This window comes from Lissotriton vulgaris, chromosome 9 (genome assembly GCF_964263255.1).
Source record: "Lissotriton vulgaris chromosome 9, aLisVul1.2, whole genome shotgun sequence".
In the NCBI taxonomy this organism is placed as follows: Eukaryota; Metazoa; Chordata; class Amphibia; order Caudata; family Salamandridae; genus Lissotriton; species Lissotriton vulgaris.
Genome location: NC_141697.1, coordinates 597,005,503 through 597,026,218, shown reverse-complemented (window position 1 = coordinate 597,026,218; position 20,716 = coordinate 597,005,503). Strand labels below are relative to the sequence as shown.

General features: G+C 45.7%; 1 protein-coding gene across 2 annotated transcripts in view; it reads right to left on the bottom strand.

Annotated features, from left to right (window-relative positions):
• The window catches only part of DAAM1 (dishevelled associated activator of morphogenesis 1), a 679,460-nt gene that overhangs the window by 518,577 nt on the left and 140,167 nt on the right, over positions 1-20,716 (bottom strand). The gene's annotated exons all lie outside the window — the stretch shown is intronic.

Here is a 20,716-nt window from a genome sequence, read left to right as displayed (position 1 = left end):
GACAGATTAGCACGGAAGTGCAATTAAGTATGCCCAGCGGTAAACCTAAGTGCCACCTTACTATACCCAACCTAAACCTGGTTAACAAAAGTCTATCCAAGGTGGAATCCATCCAAGACAGATAGTGTTCCATGAGGGAGGAGGATTGCAGATTAACATACTCTCTAATAGAATTTTTTTGCTATTTCTGTTTCCTTTCTACGCAATATGTTCCGGCTTAGGAACGCTTTCTTAACTCAAGTTGAGTTATCCCTAGATTTACAGCTAGGGGAGGAGAAAAGCTTGGGTCTCCCCAAATCGGACATTTCCTGTTCAATACAAGACAACCAGATAGTGGCTAGGCCTCGATCGAAGGCAAGGCAGTCCCGGATCACATTCTGGCTCAAACCTGTGCAGTTTTGCTCAGATGGCACACCAAAGTACCAGGAGGGGCCAATTTAATAAGATCTTCGGCAAACCCAACGCCACGCTACTGATGGACAATATGAGAGGCGCATGCTGGTAGTACACCTAAAAGGAGATGCGGGGCCCTGTTCTCTTCTGTCTGGAGGGCAGAGATGTTTGAATAGCCCCAGATGCCAGCCCCATCAGTGAGAATGGGGAGACATTTGCTCCTGAATACTTCCAACAAGGGGGCTATGGGCTTTTTACCAATGTGGAAGGCTAGGCTGTAGATAAAACCCACAGCACTCGCAAACCTTTGAGCTGTTTTACTCTTGCAAGGGCCCCAATTATCATTAGTATCAAGGACCACCCCTAAGTAAGAAAACTTCTGAGAAGAGGCAACCTGGCGACCTTGGAGACAGACACTTCTTTGCATCACAGATTTGGGCCCACAAAACATGGTGTAACTTTTCGACTGATTGGTGGTTAGGCCCAACGATTCCTTGAAGCCAACATATTTCTGGAAGAGGGTGTTTAAACTCATGTCTGTTCTTCCCATTAGGACAATGTAGTTTGCATAAATTAATGCTGTTTTTTTTCCTGCCCAGTACCACACAGGCGGACAAAGACACCCCAAGGTTGTTAATGTACACGAGGAAGAGAAAAGGGGCAATACGCACCCTTGGCGAACGACCTTCCCTAGCAGGAAGCTGGAGGTGTGCTTGCCTGCCTGCAGGACTATAACAGACATATGCTGATAGATCGAAATGTAATACACGCAGGAATTGGACTAACCCTGGATTGACCCCCCCATTCATTCAACATGTCCCACAGCTTGGACCCAACCACACTGTCAAAGGCACTAGATCAGTCCATGAAGGCCAAGCAGATAGAGCCTTGCTTAGCCATGGTATACTTGCTAATAATCAGATGTTTAAATTAACCCCTTCCTTGTGGGGGTAATTCCCCCCGCGGTGCTTAGGGGTTGCAGGGGGGGTGAGCGCGGCACCGCGGTGCTCGTGACGAGACCAGCTCGTCATGAGTCACAGTGGAGCTGTGCTCATGACTAGCTGGTCTCGTCACGACCCCACCCACTGATTAATTCGCCCGCACACGCAGGGATCATTTGCGCGAGGGGCGGCGCGGAGCCATTATGACGAGACCAGCTCATCATGAGCACAGCTCCACTGTGACTCATGACGAGCTGGTCTCATCATGAGCAACGAAGAGGTTAAGGCATTGCTCCACCGTGCCCAGCCACTCACGAAAACCATACCATACCTCCGACAGGGTGTCTGAATCCGTGACCCAGGACAGCAAGCAGTCTAGTACACCCCCCCCCCCCAACAATTTGTACAGCATAGTCCACCAAGGATAATGGACGATAAGTAGGAGACTGTGGATCACCTTTTTAGAAATAGGGACAATGGTGGGGGTATGCCATGAGTCTGGAATGCCAACGCAAATAATGGCATAGAAGCAGTTACAAAGCAGTGAAGCCCACAATTCCGGGCAGATTTGTACATGCCCATAGGGACCCTATCCGAGCCAATGGACTTAACATTGAAGGAAGAAGAAGGAATGCCACCCTTCCTACTTTTACCCTTGGGAATATTAAGACCTTTACCCTTGGGAATATCAAGACCTAACCACAAGGGATTGTGGTCACTCAGGGCAGTAACAATAGTGCCCTCACATGCAATCCACCTCCTGAGAGACCTGAAAACAAATATATAGTCAATGATTGAGGTTAATGACATTCAAAAGTGCCCTTGCCTTCGGGTCCCCTGCTGAGAAACACACCCCTCACACAGGCTGTATTCAGAATAGAGGATTCATAAGGCTGGGGTAAACGGCCGAGTTTATTATTAAAATCACTCCCCAACCATGATGTGGAACCCCGAATTGAGGTGGGCTTATTCCAATTCAAGACCCAGACCCAGGATTAAATTTGATAGCTTTGAAGATATTAGCGCAAGCCTCAGCCCCAAAAAGTTCACTGTTCAAGATAGTCATCCTTTTTAATTCTCATTACATGCCTCAGTTACTTTGATAAATACTTCACATATAAGAAGGTTCGCATTACAATGCATAAGAAGGAAGATGTCCCTCATAAATCGAAAAGCTGTAAAATATCCTTCAGTGGTTCTGAAATTCACAGAGCATTATACTGTAGCAATATATCTTATCCCAGGGGCTAGGTGCCTCTGCTCGGTTTGGTTTAGATCAGAGGGGTCCAAAGTAGATCTGTGCAGAATTTCGATCACGCCAGAATAATTTTGGAAATTCCTCATCACTCTTTGACACAGAATTACCAATAATCATGCTATTATGCCTGTTTGAGTAATTAAGAGCAACTTGGAGGCAAAAATCCTACCGCAAGATCACATTTAACGAGCGCTCATGTTTTGCAGCATTTAGCACCGTTTCTTAGCACAAAATCCAGTCTTGCTTCCAATTTGGACACAAGGGGGAATTTTTTTCAATAAGAAATAGCGCTAAACGCAGAATTTCTCTTCTTGCGAAATTCAAGCGTAATCTCGCAGGTAATTCTGCGCGATTATGCTACAAGGAATCACACGAGAAGAAACGCCTGTTCATCAGAAAGCGCATTACGTATAACCGTGCACCAGGGGCGGCCTTAGGCATGCGCAAGCTGTGCAACTGCACAGGGCCACCAAACCCCAGGGGCCACCACACCAATATATATCCTTAATATAATAATCCTCCGAGGATGGATACATATTTGCGTGGCGGCCCCTGGCATGGATTTGGCGGCCTCCGGCTCTGTTCCACTTCCAAACACCCTATACCCCCCCCCCCCCCCCCTCTTCACTGGCCTCTGCGCTCCACCCCGCCCGGACCCCCTCTTCCGGGCCCCCTACCTACGCTCCCTGCCTAGGGCCGCCATGAGCCTAGAGCCGCCCCTACGTGGACCTCCGTGCGTGGGGCACACTTTGGTCAGTTATTTCGTGATAGGTGAGTCAGCTATGCCCCCGAGGAGTGTGGCCTTCTGTAGGTCAAGTGGCTCATTAGATGCGAAAGGAGTTACAATCCGATTATCATCCTATAAACAATAACAAAAGATGTGTGCGGTGAGGACTCGGCCTACATAAGAGGCTTTGATGACGGCGGCCCACTTTCTAGAACGTTAGGTTTACAGATTAAAGCAGGTGCTGCTAATTAATAGAAGACGTTTCGCGTCATGGAACTGTTCAGGTTTGTTTCGGTCCGTGTTCTTCATTTCACTGCTCGTAACCTTGCAAGATGTACATCGTGCACATGACTGTATATGTATTTAAAGAAACGCATTGGTATATAAATACCTTGTCTCAAAGAAATGGAACTTGCATGTAGGTTAGTATGACAGAAAAATCACAGAGCTAAAATCAGAGCAAAATAAAATTGTAATTATTGATCATGTAATAACAATAAGCACACACTGAACATCATGTTTAACCTGCCACCTTGGTTAAAACGTGTCTTAGCAATTTGCTACTTACAGATCCGATAGTTATTATGGAAGAAAAAATAAACAAACATTTGCAAAGTCGATAGGTTTAACCTTGGCAGAATGGTGCGGTGGTTAATTTAATCTTGTATTGCAAGAATGTGCCACAAAAAGAAAAATACACGCGGCCACCATATGCTTTCATTAAAAAAACATTCACAGAGTTGACCGTTTCACTTTTTTATACAGAAGTTATTCACTTATACCTCGCATATTATTTGCAAAGGAGACGAGAATAAATCACCAGCTAGCCAACCACTCAAATGGCAGAAAGCTTTAATGTTATGATATCACCTAAACACTTTATAACTTTAACAATGAGACAGAAAATAAATCACCATCTAAAAGGGCAGCCAAACTGCAGGCAAAATAAATAGCTAGTACATAAAAGTTACTTTATAAAATAACTAAAATGAAAAAGCACGCATGGAGGCAAATTTATCACTAAAGAGAAAGGAGCTATTTTTAGTGGATGTCAACAAGACTTTGTGCAGTCTCTCAGTGAAGGGAGCCAATGGGTATAGTGACCCACTGCTCCATACTTTATGCTGTGATTAGTTGAAGGAAATGTCAGTTAGGCTTGCCAGGGCCGGCTCTAGGCTCATGGTGGCCCTGTGCAGGGAGCGTAGGTGGGGGCCCCGGAAGAGGGGGTCCGGATGGGCGGAGCTCAGGAAGGTGACACTAGTTAAGCCAAGTAATTAGATATTTTAGCATTATTCACTTTCTCATAATTTCCATTACATATGATTCTTAGATGACAGCTGAACCCGCGTTTTTGAACGGACGGAAGGGCAGTGTAGCAAACCAGAAATCGGCATCCCCGAGAACCTCTAAATTCACCATCCCCTGACGTTTCCGCATGCCGGGCACCGTCTCTCCGAGGTCTTGACAGGTTACATCCATCAAACCCTCCGTGTTTTTGATTGTTGTTTATTTACCGGAGGGCAAAAGAAACACATTTTTATAAATATTCCATTCCGATTGGAGACCGCGCCTACGCAGCTGCGTCTGCCCTTTAGCATTCTATGCAGTTAAGGCTCCATTCCTTGGGACTTGTTTATGAACATTTCTGCCTGATGGAACATTTCCCTCTAGAACAACGCGATTTTTCTTAACATCATCCTCGAGAGTGTACCAGACTGTTTTCATGTGACCCCCCTATATGAGAGTGGCCGCTTTCCTGATTTCTTGTTGCCCCTGCTTGTTTCCCATCGTATACATGCCCTGACGAAGGTGCGGCCGCAGATCGGGCCTAGCACTGAAACGCGCGTTGGCGTGGTTACGTTCTGTCCTGCTATTACCACCATCTTTCTCCCCAGCGAGTTGCTGAGTGGATGTCGCAGGACAACTCCAGTGTATTAGTGTACGATGTGTACGGAATGTATGAATAGGATACGAATGTTGGAATGGGTGATGAGAGCTTAGTAGAATGTTGCTGTGATGAAGAATGAAGAATGAATGGGAGACTTGGGGCGTCTTATTGAATTCCATGTGATTGAAATATTGTCAATTTTGTACAATTATGCTTTTGAGAAAAATACTTATAAAAATAAAATGATATCTTTTTGTATCCTGTGTCCGAATTCTCAGTGAATGGCCCTGATTGAAAGTGAGCTCAAAGTTGTGTTCATTGAACAATATTTTTGGACTCTATAAGAGCCTTTAATCTAAATACATGGGGCAGACTTCCTTTTCTTGATCTTAGATAAGGTTTTTCCCCTGCTGGTCTGCCCTGCATGTAATTCAGGGGGCCCCTACTTATATTAGGTCCGTGGCCCAGCCCAGTCTATTCTGGTCTAGGACGCCCAGGTCTTCGTCCGGGCGCGTCCCACGCTGCAGGACTGTGCTCGGACTTTTATGGTGTCAGAGCCCCTCCAGGGGCCATGAGTAAAGTGCGGCATGCTGTGCAAGGGTTCAGGGACAGGCAGCAATCTCCAAAGCCCGGTGGAACGGTCCCCCGCGCTGTGGGACCCTGCTCGGACTTTTAAAGAACCAAGGGCCCGATGTAGGTAGCCCTTTACCGATCCGAATCGGCCGAAAATACCGATTTTCGGCCGTTTCCGATCGGTAAAGGGCTACCGAGATGTAGGGGCACATTTTCGGTAATTTTACCGAATCGGTATCATTACCGAATCGGTATATTTACCGATTCGGTAATATGTACCGAATCGGTAAAATAATTACCGATTCGGTAATATTTACCGAATCGTTAAAATTACCGAAAAAGCAATGTAGGTAGAAAATTTACCTTTGGCACATGGCTTACAGAATCGGTATTTTACCATGGAATACAAATCCATGGTAAAATACCGATTCCTGTGTACATGCACATCTGTGCATGTACACATGTGCCATGTGACAGACAGACGTGCCCTTAGGGCATGTCTGCGTGCCACATTGCACACATGCCCGTTTTGGGGGTGCTAGAGGGTGTCAAAGTGACACCCCCTGCACCCTTGTGAATTCTTTAATTACCGATTCGGTAAATACCGAATCGGTAATGCCTAATCATTCCTATGGGCTTCAAAGCCCATAGGAATGAATGGGCATTACCGATTCGGTATTTACCGAATCGGTAATTAAAGAATTGTTAAGGATTCGGTAACGAATCCAGATGTTGGGACCTACATCCCATTTACCGATTTTGAAATACCGAATTGGTAAGATTCGGTATTTCTAAATCGGTAAATGGGATTTACCTACATCGGGCCCCAAGTACGAAATTACAAGGGATGCAAACAATCTGCGCTTTTAACCGCATCGCTGCTGTGGCGATTTTTGCGCTGTGCGGCAATTTTAAAATTACCACGATACATGACGAGCTCAGCTCGTCATCAGCACACGCCACCCGTGGGTGATGACGAGCTGAGCTCGTCATCAGCATCGAAGGGGTTAATACTATCACCAGCCAAACTGAGCAACAAAACATGGGACAACATAGAGCATCTGACAACAGCGTCAGCCCTTCTTACTGCCGTTTATACAACCTCAGACCACATATTATTTCAAAAAGCCTCCTGTCACTATATTCCTAATCCCTGCCAGGGGGCCGCCCAGTGCTTAATTTGTAAAATATGAAGTCCAGGTGCTCAAATGTTTGTTGGAGGCCACACCCACTTCTCCACTGGCTTCTCCCACTTCTTTTGGCTCCACCCAGAAACTCAACTGGGACTGCTGAAAGCCAGATGTAATACCGGATCTGAATTTCAGCAAGTGAGCCTTGCTCAAGTAAGTTTTTGATAGGAGTTTCCCCGCCCTGCGAAAATAAAATCATATAGTGCACTTGAATGAGCCATTTATCACTTCCAGTGGCCAAAAACATTTGGATCGTAAATAGTTCAGTATTCTGTGAAAGCGATTAATTTACCAATTGTGCTTGTTACTATTACTCACTCCCCCGTAGCAATATATGTGCATTTATTAAAATTCAAATAGTAAAAAACATAGAACTTAACTGGAGTTTCCAAATGTAGTTCTGTATCACAGACCAGGCAGATTACAAAAGAGGCACATATTTTCTATATGCACCGTGTTTCTTAAGATTCACCTGGTCAACAAAATATTGGATGAAACATCTTTGAACCTCGATGTTCCCATGTTAGAAGTCCCCAGACATTTCTTGATTATCCAGCTGAAATATTTTTCCTAAATTAATGGTGATTCGAATCCTGAATCTTCAAATCAAGATGCATTCCAGAATTCATAACCTCAGTATAAGGGTCCTCTCAACAAAGCATCAGCAGCACCAATTATCCAACTGCTTTTTTGCTTATTTCTCACACGTGGAATTTAAACCTGCACACATACTACAACTCTTGGACTTTCAGCATGCCACAGAGCATTCAAATTGCCTTCCCAACTGGACAATTTGGATCATGCCACATTGAAGGCTTATTTAGATAAAGCAAATGTCTTCACAGCCTTTTCTCTCTGGCAATGAATGCTCTTTGAAAGAGCAACTATTTCCTGGAGTGGCAGAATCATGCATGTTAAAAAACAATATGACATCAATTTTATACTGTATAATACATCAATCCCATCCTTAGTATGTTGCATTGTATAATTTTCAAACACACAGGCATTAGTAAACGTTCTAAGCACCAAACACTGTCACACACAAATCTATAGCCTCAGCCAACTGGTGGTTCGTCTAAAATAGCTGATAGGTAGGCACACAAATCAAAATATGTTTCTCTGGCCATATTCCTCTGCACTGCCTGATAGTCATTAATTCCATCACAGCATCTTCCAGTGATTAATATTTACAAACATTCTGTTTCTTCACATCTAGGAAACAAGTAAGGCATGATTATTTCCCTTGAGGGATTATATTTTGCACATTGTCAACTATGTTACGCAAACGTGCACCACAGCGTAGTGTACTCGGTACACATTACTAGCCCTGGTCAGCGAAATTGAGTGCCTGAGTCCACCAAGAACTGCTATCACATGAGCAGATTCAGCACTGATCGTACCACAAGTTACCTCCAGCTAACACACAAATGTGTTGCCATAACACTCTGGTTAATGCTTAGAGCTCTGAGTCCACAAATTAAAAAAAAACAGTTCCTGAATCAATCATTAGTAAACTAAAGAAGAGAACACTTCCAATTGCAAAGAAAGGATAGCAATTAAAAAATGCACATTAGCTTATTTAACAAGTTTGAACTGCTCCAGTATGCAAAATACTTCAAATGGAAATATTCTAGTACGATTTTAGAAACTTCTCTTTCTGACAAGACCATGATTGATGGCTCCCATTCAGAAGGAGGATACATACTGAGACGTACAGTGGTGTAACGTAGCTTGAGGTCCCCCCCCTGCAAAGTACATGTGGGGCCCACAGTCTTAACTCAGTCAGGAGCTCTCAAGCCATGGGTCTGCCGCCCATGCACAGTGCCGGAGGAGGCCACCCTCAGGGGACAAATGTTATGCCACTGCACAGAGACAGAGGCACGTATTTCAGATCTACCTTTAATATCATTCATTTTCATTAATGCTTTAGATTAAGGGTCCTTGAAATGTGGTATTTTGGATACATATTTTTTCTCAAAATCCCTTGGGGCATACCATAAATCTTCCTTGACTTTGTCTTTCAGTCTGATCTAGATGTTACCAATGTTTCTGGTGCAAAGTGCTTCAAAACGCAGTGTTTGATTCTAATTTGCCTCTAACAATCTTGGGAGAACCCCAAACCTTACTTTAAAACATTGATTAAATCATATCTCTTTTCACAAATTTCGCAGTTTAATTGTGCACCTAGAAAAGTATTTGCGATTGCCACAGATGTCCCTAGAATGCGACTGAGGGACAGCAGGACACAAAATCGTCTGAAACGTTGTTTAAGCTCCATCCAGTTTTGACCAAACACACTGGGCAATTGTGCGATTCCACAAAATAAGTAAAAAATAAGTAAAATACTAACATGACACTATCAAAAATAACAATACGATGCTTTACATATTATCTTTCGGCATTGTTAACTGTTCTCAAAAATCCAGGCTGAGAATCACCCTTCCACCTCCTCCTGACCCCCCCCCTTTTAATTTGAAGTTGCTGGCGGCTGTGCTCCCCAAAACCTACACTCCAGGCTCAGGCCATGTACAGAAGCTTGAGGCCTCGGTTTTTCATGTGGCCTAACCTGGCTTCCTTAACCCTCTAATATTGCCATGCTAAAATGCACACTGGCTCTGTCAATGGTCTTCAGTCTAAAGGTTGAAGCCCCCACCACACTTCTCCAAGCCAGAACCGTCCCACATACAATCCAGAGTGCCTCGCATACCCCATGCCTAACTCCAGGATAATCTTTGACTCTGTTCTGCACGTCGCTAGATGTGCTTCCCAATGCCACGCAGGTCCCATCGTTACACTGCATAACTTTGTTAAAACAAAGAACATCTGCCTTATTTATACACACCTTATCCAAAACGGGATCATAATTCTTGGGGTTGGAGTTTACATGTGCATTTCTAGCTCAAGATAAAACTGCCTGCTATGGTGCAATTAAGATACTGGAAGCAATGCTGTAATAGACGTCATGCATTGCAAGTGACTACAAAGCAAATGGAGAGGAGGCGGGGCGCTTGTGGAGCACAGTACACACAAGTGCATAGTCAGATGCTCAAAATTGAATACACAAAATTGAATACACAATAACTGACTATTCATTTCCTCAAACCAGAAATTGCCACCCTCCAATGACTGACACCCATGCCTCATGCACAATCAACCACTACGTCTCATGCAGATTTAACCACCCATTTAACATCAGACTGCTTAATTAGTTGTATGCATGTAAATATTTCTGCAGGCTTCTCTATTTACCTTACAGAGGGGCTGGAGAAGGATTTCAAACTGTCCGCATAATATTATAAATCCAATACCGAAAACTATAAACACAGACTGACATAGTGGCCTCTAAAACTGCTAACCTGCATGCGCCAGGACATGGAGTTGGAAGAAGGGCTGCGTAGATTAACCTATATGATGCTTTAGATTTCGTTTTACAAATTGAGCTAACTCGAGCATTTTTGCTCTTTGGGTGGACACCTGAACTTCCACAGAGTAGCTGGTGTGTTGTAACCCGAGCAGTGGTTAATGCAGTGATGCCGCTAACGAGGTGTTCTTTTACTGGGCTCCAAATTTGAGAAGTGGCAGAGATTTTCACGTGTATGCTAGTAAACGGAAAGCTTGCTGGGAGCAATCCATACCCACGAGCGCGGGCATTAACAATAAGGAAATTGTGGGGCTCGATTCTCGCTACCCTGGGGTCTGTAAATACAGCACCTTCACCGCAAGACGTGATTGTAATATCGTGATGACTTAGTTTATTTCACTTGTCTCACCTGTGACCTGCAGCTTCTGTAGCGGGAACAGACTGCTGCCAAATTATGGTCCACCGCCCCCGCACATGTGCAGTTTACATCGAGCTTGACACAATATTGTCACAACCTGTGCCCCGCCCTGAAGACCACGCACCGGCGCGTAGCTTGCAGTGCACCATGTGTAACTAATGGCTCATGTGAATCTTTGTTGTGATGCACATCGTGGGACATGTGCGCAGGAGCATAACTGTAAAACGAACTGGTCCCAAATCCAGTCAGTGATCACACTGTGTCTAGGGGCACCCCGGAGCTCCTGATACCCACCGCACTGCGGGGCTGCACTGTCTGCAGGGGCCTTTCTTACGTCCATGGAGACGTACCAGAGTTTAAGAGCGAGAGAGGAAGGACAGAGCATGTACACGGAATACATTTAAATGTGCCTAAAACATTAAGTAAATTGACCTCGGTAAACTTTGCTGCTGAGAAGGCATATCTGTTACAGCAATTAGCAAATATGTCTGTTTTATTATTCTGAAACGTTGTCTGTCAGTAAAACTTGACATTGAAGAAATTCCTACCCGAGACTGCTGGTGCTGCACACTTCACGTCATGCTCCTGCAAATAATAGTGGCGGACTGTCGGTGCGTGTGTGCTTCGTGATCATAAGGCGGGCTGGCATTGTGTCATTTTAAAAAGGTTACGCACGCACGCAGCCGCTGCGCCTGCCGCAGCCACACATGACCAAATCCAGCCAATCAGAGGCCCGGCCACCGGCAACACAAAGCTCTTCAAGGGAAACAACGTGAGAGTGCGAATCTTGTGCACGGTCGATTTAATTTATTTTTGATGCACGCTCAGTTTGTTGATATGAGATGGCAGTGGCAAGCTGGTCTAGACCCGGCCCTGATAAATAAGTGCTGGTGCCAAGCCCCGGAAAGCACCGGCACAAATCCTCGTCATGGCGGCCCCTGGGGTTTGGCGGCCCTGTGCAGGTGCACAGTTTGCACATGCCTAGGGCCGGCCCTGGGCTTGCTCACGGGAGCAAGGCGAGTTGATCGCTGAAACGCGTTGGGTTTTTCCATCACTCAATTTATCATGCTGGAATAAATAAATCCTTTATTTTGCAACTGAATCTGGAAGTGGTAAATATATTTGGAGTGGAGTGCATTTGCATAAACTGAGTATGCTTAGTGAAACTGAAGAAAAAAATATATATATATATATATATATATATAGGAAGAAAAAACACTCCCAGGTGAATGGACGAGGACACAGCGGGGATAGTTTCGGGAAGCTTTTATTCACTTTGAAGATCAGCGTAAAGCATTTCAGCTGTCAGCCTTCCTCAGAAGCCTCCTTTCACACGGTTTGCTCCGGTTCCCTCCTCTTGAAATACTGTGGCACTCCCTTTCACAGGAGAACAGCTGACTCTGCTCCAATGGGATTTAGTGTAGTCAAATGCGAGACTACAGCTCCCAGCATGCACCATGTAAGAATCGGGTGACAGCAGAGTCAAATTATGCCCAAGTTAGCGCTGCGGCGTGTGCCTTACAGAGGAGGGGTCATGTAGTGGCAGGTGCACGCCGTGTATATCACTGTGTTAGGGCTTCCCTCCGGTCCCCAACGCCCCAACCACGATCATGGGACAAAACGGTCCGTGAAACAAGATATAGTAAGCTTGCTTTCCCGTGCAGTCACAGGCCACCGACTAACAGCAGCCACAGGAATGGGCCAATTTTCGCGGTGGTCCTGGGCAGAATCAACACCTTGATGCATTACAGTTCATGCCAAAAAGCTCCCAGGATTCTTGTAGGACGGGTCTTCATTAAACGCACTTCTGGCAGGCGCGGTATAATATGTTGAAAAACCACTCACAGGTGAATGGACGAGGACATAGCGGGATAGTTTTGGGAAGCTTTTATTCACTTTGAAGATCAGCGTAATGCATTTCAGCTCTCAGCCTTCATCAGACGCCTCCTTTCAAACAGTTTGCTCCGGTTCCCTCCTCTTGAAATACTGTGGCACTCCCTTTCACGGGAGAACAGCTGACTCTGCTCCAATGGGATTTAGTGTAGTCAAATGCAAGCCTACAGCTCCCAGCATGCACCATGTAATAATCGGGTGACAGAGAGTCAAATTATTCCCAAGTTAGCGCTGCGTGTGCCTTACAGAGGGGGGGCTCTTTTAAGACCCAATGCACTTCCATGCTCTCTTCCCACCCTAAAAAAGCAGCTCAAGATGCTTCGACTTGAAATTTAAAAGGTTAGGAAAGTGACGTACATCAGTTCTAGAGGGTTTTCTGAAGTTGCACTAATGACCCACACTACGCCACCATGCATGGCATAATACTCCCAGCTGACCCACACTACGCCACCATGCATGGCATCATACTCCCAGCTGACCCACACTACGCCACCATGCATGGCATGATACTCCCAGCTGACCCACACTACGCCACCATGCATGGCATGATACTCCCAGCTGACCCACACTACACTACCATGCATGGCATGATACAATGACTCTGGCAGAATGTGTTGAGGGGGCCCCTGAATCTCCCATTTCTCACAGATATACATAGTTTTTGGACTGAATTGGGGGGCCCTGCACCTTTAGTATATACTTTTCTGTGCCATGTGCGTCTAAAAAAAAAAAATCGACTGGCTACTATTAGAGGCAACATTTAAACGCACCCGCGATTACAAGCCACAAAACTGAACACTCCTGCCCCCACCTGCCCTTTGAAGCAATAACCTAAGGCAACTTCAGGGAAAGAAGTGGTCTTCATCATTTAGATTTTGACTCAGTCATTTTCTGGTACACCACCCGGCATAATGAATGCTTGACCCACTGATTTCTGAGTACACCGCATCAAGTAATTCTGGAAAAAACCTTCCTCGGTGTGCATTTCTGAGGGACTTACTCTTTGCCCACTCACTTCTTTCCACCTCTCAGTACCTTCGTTCCACAACACCCTTCCACCTCCTGTCACTTCTCCACCTAGCCCATTTCGTTGCGGCTAGTTTTCCCTCTTGGTCCCGGCTGTGTGCTCATTTCATCCAAGTGTATATTCCTGTTACATTCATTATGCATTTTTCTTTCGGGGCATCTGTGCGAGATGGCTTGAGGTACAGTGACACCTACCACCTACGCTAATACTCGCTCGTAACCACTGCCCTATCGAATCTTTAAGTAGTTCAATTGAAACAGAGATCCCCAGCGACTTACGTTAACCTACAACAATAACGGAGCTGAAATGAATGTATTTGAAGCTTATTCGAGAGTTGGGTTTGAGCGCGGCTTTACAGTTCATGTCAACATAGAGGGATCCTAATTAAAGGTGATGTTAACAGCTCTCTCAGTTGGTGAAAAAGTTTCCCTACTTTTTACTTTATTTTTTACCTCCAGCAAGCTTCTAGAAGCCAATATATTTTTAATGTGTGAGCTACGAGGAATGCCTGAACTAAAAACATAGCGCCCAAGAATGCAAAAGCTGTAGAGTTTTAAAGGTTAAGGGAGGTAGCAGGCCTCCTTCAATTTCCTTTCAAATCGGTCTCCCATCTCTTGTCCCAACAGCCGATTAACGTATTCCCAGCAGATTTTGCACATACCCAATCCAAGTAAGAAGAAAAGTAGTGACTTTACTGTGTTGCCTGAAGAAGAGGTATTCTTGAAAAATCTGTATTTTTTAAATTAATGATTTAAAGCAGTAGGGCACCAGAACCCAAAATAAAGTCACTTACGAAATAACCAAGACAGTAAATGCCCTCACTCTCCTCAGCAAGGGCACTCTGGCCATGCTAGCATAGTCAAGTATCTTGATTTCGCCCCTTTTCATACGAACCGGGCCACTTACGCCACTAGCATCATGAGAAGTTGATGAGATAATGCAAACTCCTCGAAAGAACTACCAATAACTTTTGCATACGTAGCTAGCTCGCGTCTTCCCGGAGACAATCAGTATGAATCAGTGATAAATATGATGCCTGCCAAGATGTACTCAATGGAGAATGACTGTATGAGAGACACGGGTATATGATGTAATACAACACTACATGAACATTGGCTTCTGTTCTAAAATCACTGTTAAGACAATGTTTACAGATTTTTGGCTGGTTACAGCTCTATGGGATTCCAAAAGAGTGAGACATCTCAGAATGGCCAAGTTAAGAAACGTACCATAAACTGAGCTATACAATCTTTAAGGATTTACTTATTAGCCATATTATAATAGAGAAATACGAGCCAACAGACATGAGCTTTTTAACACCAATGAGGGAAGATTCAATGCTCAGTTTTTGATCACCAGCTTTAGACATTTCTTTAGTCCTTCTTGAAGTTTTCCTTCAAGGAATGTAAAAATTCACTGTTCCTATATCGAGCACACTCAGATGTGAGTCCTGTGCTCTCCATGCCACTGGAATCAAGCTATCCTGGCTGATGAGGGCTGAAAGCCCGAAACCGGTCCTAGGATGCTCGTTTCCAGTCCAGGGAGGACCTGGCTTGGCAGTTCAGGCAGGAATGTTCCCATGGGGCACAGGGTCAAGACTGATTTGCATAAGGCTGGGTTCAAACTGGAACGGTATGGTGAGCAAAACAACGATGGATTTAGGCCCAGATGTCTGTACTGGGGTGAATGTATGACATTGTTCTGCATTCTGCCCATCAACTGTTGTGTTTGCATTTGATACCCCGAGTGGGACGGGTATGCTCAGACGTGAGTCCTGTGCTCTCCATGCCACTGGAATCAAACTATCCTGGCTGATGAGGGCTGAAAGCCCGAAACCGGTCCTAGGATGCTTGTTTCCAGTCCAGGGAGGACCTGGCTTGGCAGTTCAGGCAGGACTGTTCCCATGGGGCACAGGGTCAAGACTGATTTGCATATGGCTGTGTTCAAACTGGAATGGCATGGTGAGCAAAAAAAATGGATTTAGGCCCAGATGTCTGTACTGGGGTGAATGTATGACATTGTTCTGCATTCTGTCCATCAACTGTTGTATTTGCATTTGATACCCCGAGTGGGACGGGTATGCTCAGACGCGAGTCCCGTGCTCTCCATGCCACTGGAATCAAGCTATCCTGGCCGAAGAGGGCTGAAAGCCTGAAACCGGTCCTAGGATGCTTGTTTCCAGTCCAGGGAGGACCTGGCTTGGCAGTTCGGGCTGGACTGTTCCCATGGGGCACCGGGTCAAGACTGATTTGCATATGGCTGGGTTCAAATTGGAATGGCATGGTAATGTGAGAAGTTGGCCTGGTATATGATGTCCACTATTCTAGTGGGCACCTTGCACCAGTCCAAACGACCCTTATTGATGGTAAATTGTAAAGTCAACCTTATAGAAAGCTATCCTAGAGGTAGCTGTGGAGAGCAGACTTAGAGGCAAGTTAAGCATCTACTTTGACCAATTATAATCTCTTGAATGATCAAATGAAAGTACACCACACAAGGTATATATCAAATATATATGCATTTAATTTAAACACAACCCCTCTGGTCTCTTTATGAGGTCAGAGGTAAAAGTACAATACAAGTAACTTAATTAGCATAAGATAAGAGTATACGTTATGACCTAGGGGCCTCACAAACCATATACTAAAATAGTGGTATAAAAACCATGTGAGAGATAAAAAGCAGGCCTAGGGCCTGTAGAACCGCTGGGGCTACCTAGAACCACCCAAGGTTAAGATGCAGGAGGCCCACGGGAAATGCGTGCAGTGTCTAAACACAGCCTCGGATCACCACTGACTTTCTATTGAGAACAAACAAGTTACAAGTTTAAAGATTAAGGGCACCTAGAGGTGAACTACGATGGAACCCTTTTAGACTTAGACACTTCGAGAGTCAATATCCACGGGATCACCGGAGTACTCTAGTTACCTCACCCACGGAAGTCGGGTGCATAGGTGTCTTTTGATGTTGGGTTTCGTCATCGATTCCAATGGAGAGCTGCGAAGAAATGCTGCAGGCGACCAGAGGAAAAGTGTCCGGGTGGATCCAAGGGTGGGTCAGAGATGTGAAGAACCTGAAAGCAGAGGGGACAGAGTCTGGGTCACTAGCCATTGACCAGGATGGCGAGGAGAAGATGCCAGCCGATGTCTGGTGTTTTCAGGTGAAAGAGGTGAAGCTTGACTCTTCAGCCACGAGGACTAGGAGGCGTTGACGACGACCAGGAGCTGGATTCGAGCTGTCCCACGAAGGATGTCGAGTGCTGCAGCGTCAGAATCCAGATTGGATCCAACAAGCCTTGGCAACAGCAACCCACGCAAGATGTCGAGATTGGCATCGGTTCAGACCAGCAAGGTCTGGGGGACTCCTCCTCTGGAGAGGAGTGAGAGCACGTCTGGAGCAACCAGGAAAGCTCAAGAAATCAAAGATGGACCTTCGTGGGGGCTCTCTAGCCAACGGACTAGGAACCGCGATGGGGTCTCGAGCGGAAATGCACAAAGCGGGCCTACGGGACACTCGTGGAGTGTAGGCCTCTGAGCTTCGGTGCAAAAGGTGCTCGGGGCAGGGGCTTCAAATACTCCAATGCACAACTTCGGGATACCTCAGGAAGTAGGTGACGTTGCAAAAATGCAGGATGTCCAGGAGTTCCGGTCCCACGAATCACGTGTCCGCTACAGGTCTCAGCTTTGCTGCGAGCGCAGGTCAGCATCAGAGATGTCTGGAAGTCTGTGTCCTGTGTCGCAGGTTATTCGGGATCTGGCGGGAGCCTCAAAAATGCAGACCTGCAAAGATGCTTTTGTTGACTGTTTGAACAGGGTGGTCACTCCTTGACCACAAGGGAGATTTCTTCCGTCTTCCAGTGGATGTGGAATGTCGATGGTACAAGATATATGTTGCAGAGTTTCGTCCAGGGTAATCTAAAGTCCTAGGGACTGGGATCCTATTCCTATAGCAAGTTTAGGGGTTGGACTAACTCTAGGGTCCCACCTAGGGGAGGGGGTGTTTACTACCCTTTCCCTTTGTCCAGTTATGCGCCAGAGCTGGGGCGGAGTGCCCCAGCAACCGCTTTGAACTGGGAAATGCATGGAGCACCTTGTGTGCCCCAGGCAGTGCCTGAAAAGCATTCACTGAATGCAACCCACCCTGCCCCAATACACTAACGCCTGTCTGGGGAAGTGCTGGCATCTCCCTGGACAGGAAACCTATTGTCCCGGCCTCCCCTGCCGGAGTTTCGTCCAGCAGCAGGAGGGCAGACTCGTGTATGTGGCAGCAGCATCCATTTTGTGATGCTGAGGCTCTGTTTAACTTTAACCGGGTTTAACAGTAACTAGGGGTCTTCTCCCTCTAGAAGGGTGGAATGCTACCCCCGCTGCCAGAACTGGCGGGGGGTAGTATTCCAAAGTGTTTGACACCTTACATGACATGTTTTGACAAAGCCAAACCAAAGTTAACATTAACCGTAAGGATTATAATGCACTTAAGAGTATATGGTATGGCTATATCACAGAACAGCTAAAAGGAGATGGTTCCGAAAGCTGCAGAGGGGCTCAGCTCATGCTAGGGCACCCTCTCGCACAAAACCAAGCACTCTGCCCTCAGGATTGTCAAGGCCTGCCATAGGAGTGACGTATAGGTTATTATGTGTCGATATATAAAGGTAGATATAGGTATACCATATCTAAGTAAGGGGTGCTTACACCACCTTACCCAGGCTGCAAGAGCAGACCTGTGGTGTCATTTTGGAAGGCTGCCCAGGGGTGGCACAATACATGCTTCAGCCCCTGGTAGGCCTCTAGGGCACCTATGCCCTGGGTACCTAAGGTACCATATACAGGGGCTCACAAGGGTGACCCAGTAACCAATCTGAGATGTACCTGGAGTCCATTTTTTAGAGAAAGCAGATCGTTGGACTGGGACCCTGCTATTCAGTCGAAAACCAGCAAAACACCAGGCAAGAAGTGGGGGTAACCATATAGTCAGATGAACAATAGTTACTTACCTGTAATCTGTGGTTCTCCAGTATTGGTGTCTTTCATAGATTCACATGCCTGAATCATTCCCCGTCGTCGGAGTAGGAGTCCCACGGTACATAAAAAGCAGTAAAATATATCATTTGTACATAGCAAATAACAGCAAACCCAACCAGGAAGTAAAGTAGCCCCAGCTACAGCAAATAAAACTTCCACATTAGAGACTATCCAAGTCATTATGTATGACCAAACTGCAGCCAATCAGGCCACAGCTCCCACCAGAATGCTCTCCCCAGAGACCCAGGCTCTCAGATTTTGTAGCACCGGAGTGTACCAGAGTAAAAGTATAGATATAAATAGCCTGAGTGAGACTCTGAGGGGAGGTGGGTGGGTGCATGTGAATCTATGAAAGACACCAATACTGGAGAACCACAGATTACAGGTAAGTAACTATTGTTCTTCTCCAGTATTAGGGGTGTCTTTCATAGATTCACATGCCTGAATCAGAGTAGTTAGCAGTAATACAATACATAGCTCTTGGACGCCAAAGTACACAGTATCCATGCATGAACATAATGAAAAGCAATAACATAATCAGGCGTCAAAAGAGCAAGAGGAGGTGGGAGAGAATAGCAGAGGCTCACCTTATTGAAAAAGATTACGCAGGACTGCTCTTCCCACCGAGGCATCGGTATCGCTTGAAGAATCCAGACAGTAATGCCTCGTGAATGTGTGCCTGCTGGACCATGTTGCAGCTCTGCAGATGTGCAGGAGAGGCACCCCAGCAAACAAAGCAGTTGAAGAAGAGACTGCTCTCGTAGAATGAGCTCTAGGTAAGGTCTGTAAGGGTTTACCTGCTTGTTGATGGCAGAGCCCTATCGTTGAAGAGACCCACCTAGCGATAGTCTGTTTTGTCACTGCACAGCCTTGTCTCGGTCTGCCATGCGCAACAAATAGCTGATCCGTTTTCCTGATGGCAGCTGTCCTTGAAAGATAAAACTTAAGACATCTCTTGATATCTAACAAGTGTAAAGTCCGTTCAGCTGGTGTCTGCGGATTTGGAAAGAACGTCTTAAGTATTACTGGCTCATTCAAATGAAAATCCGATGGTACTTTGGGCATGTACTTCGGGTTGGTGTGCAGTATCACAGAGTCATTTGTGAATTGCAAGAAAGGTGGTTTAGACGTGAACGCCTGCATGTCACTAACCCTTCTGGCTGATGTTAACGCCAGCAGTAATGCGACTTTCCAAGTGATGAACTTTAGATCAACTTTATGAATCGGCTCAAAAGGATGGCGCATGAGCTGAGCTAGTACTATATTCAAATGCCAGGATGGAGGTGGCCGACGTACTGGTGGAAACATACAAAATAAACCCTTAAAGAATTGCTGGATTATTCTTGAGGAGTATAGCGAATTTGTACCATCTTGACGGTATCGGGATATAGCCGCTAGAAACACTTTAAGTGTTGAGTGTGCCAATCCTGATTTGGCCAGGTGTAAAAAGAAGGGTAAAATCCTTTCCGGTTCAGCATACATGGGATGTAAATTCATAGTTTTGCACCAAGTACAAAAACGCTTCCATTTAAGCCTGTAAGTTTTGTTCGTTGAAGGCGCTCTAGCATTGGCCAGGACTTCTTGACAGTCTTGTGGGATGTTCAAGTGTGCAAACTCATGGTGTTGAGGAGCCAAGCTGATAATTTCAGAGAATGAGGGTCCGGATGATATACCCTGCCTTCTTGAAGTGTCAGAAGATCCGGAATTTCAGGCAGTTGGATTGGTTCGCATTCTGAGAGGAGAAGAAGCTGTGTGAACCAATATTGTCGGGGCCACCGTGGAGCAATCAAAATTATTCGACACGGTTGCCTTCTCATTTTCTTGATGACCTTGGGAATTAATGGAATTGGGGGGAAGGCGTAGGCAAATAGCCGTTCCCAGTTCATTGACAGAGCGTCCCCGCAAGATTCCTTGTGGGGAATCCAGCTCGCAAAATGAGTACATTTCTTGTTCTGGTAGGTTGCGAAAAGATCTAGATCGGGGCGACCCCATCTCCGGAATATTTGATCCAGTGCTGGTTGAT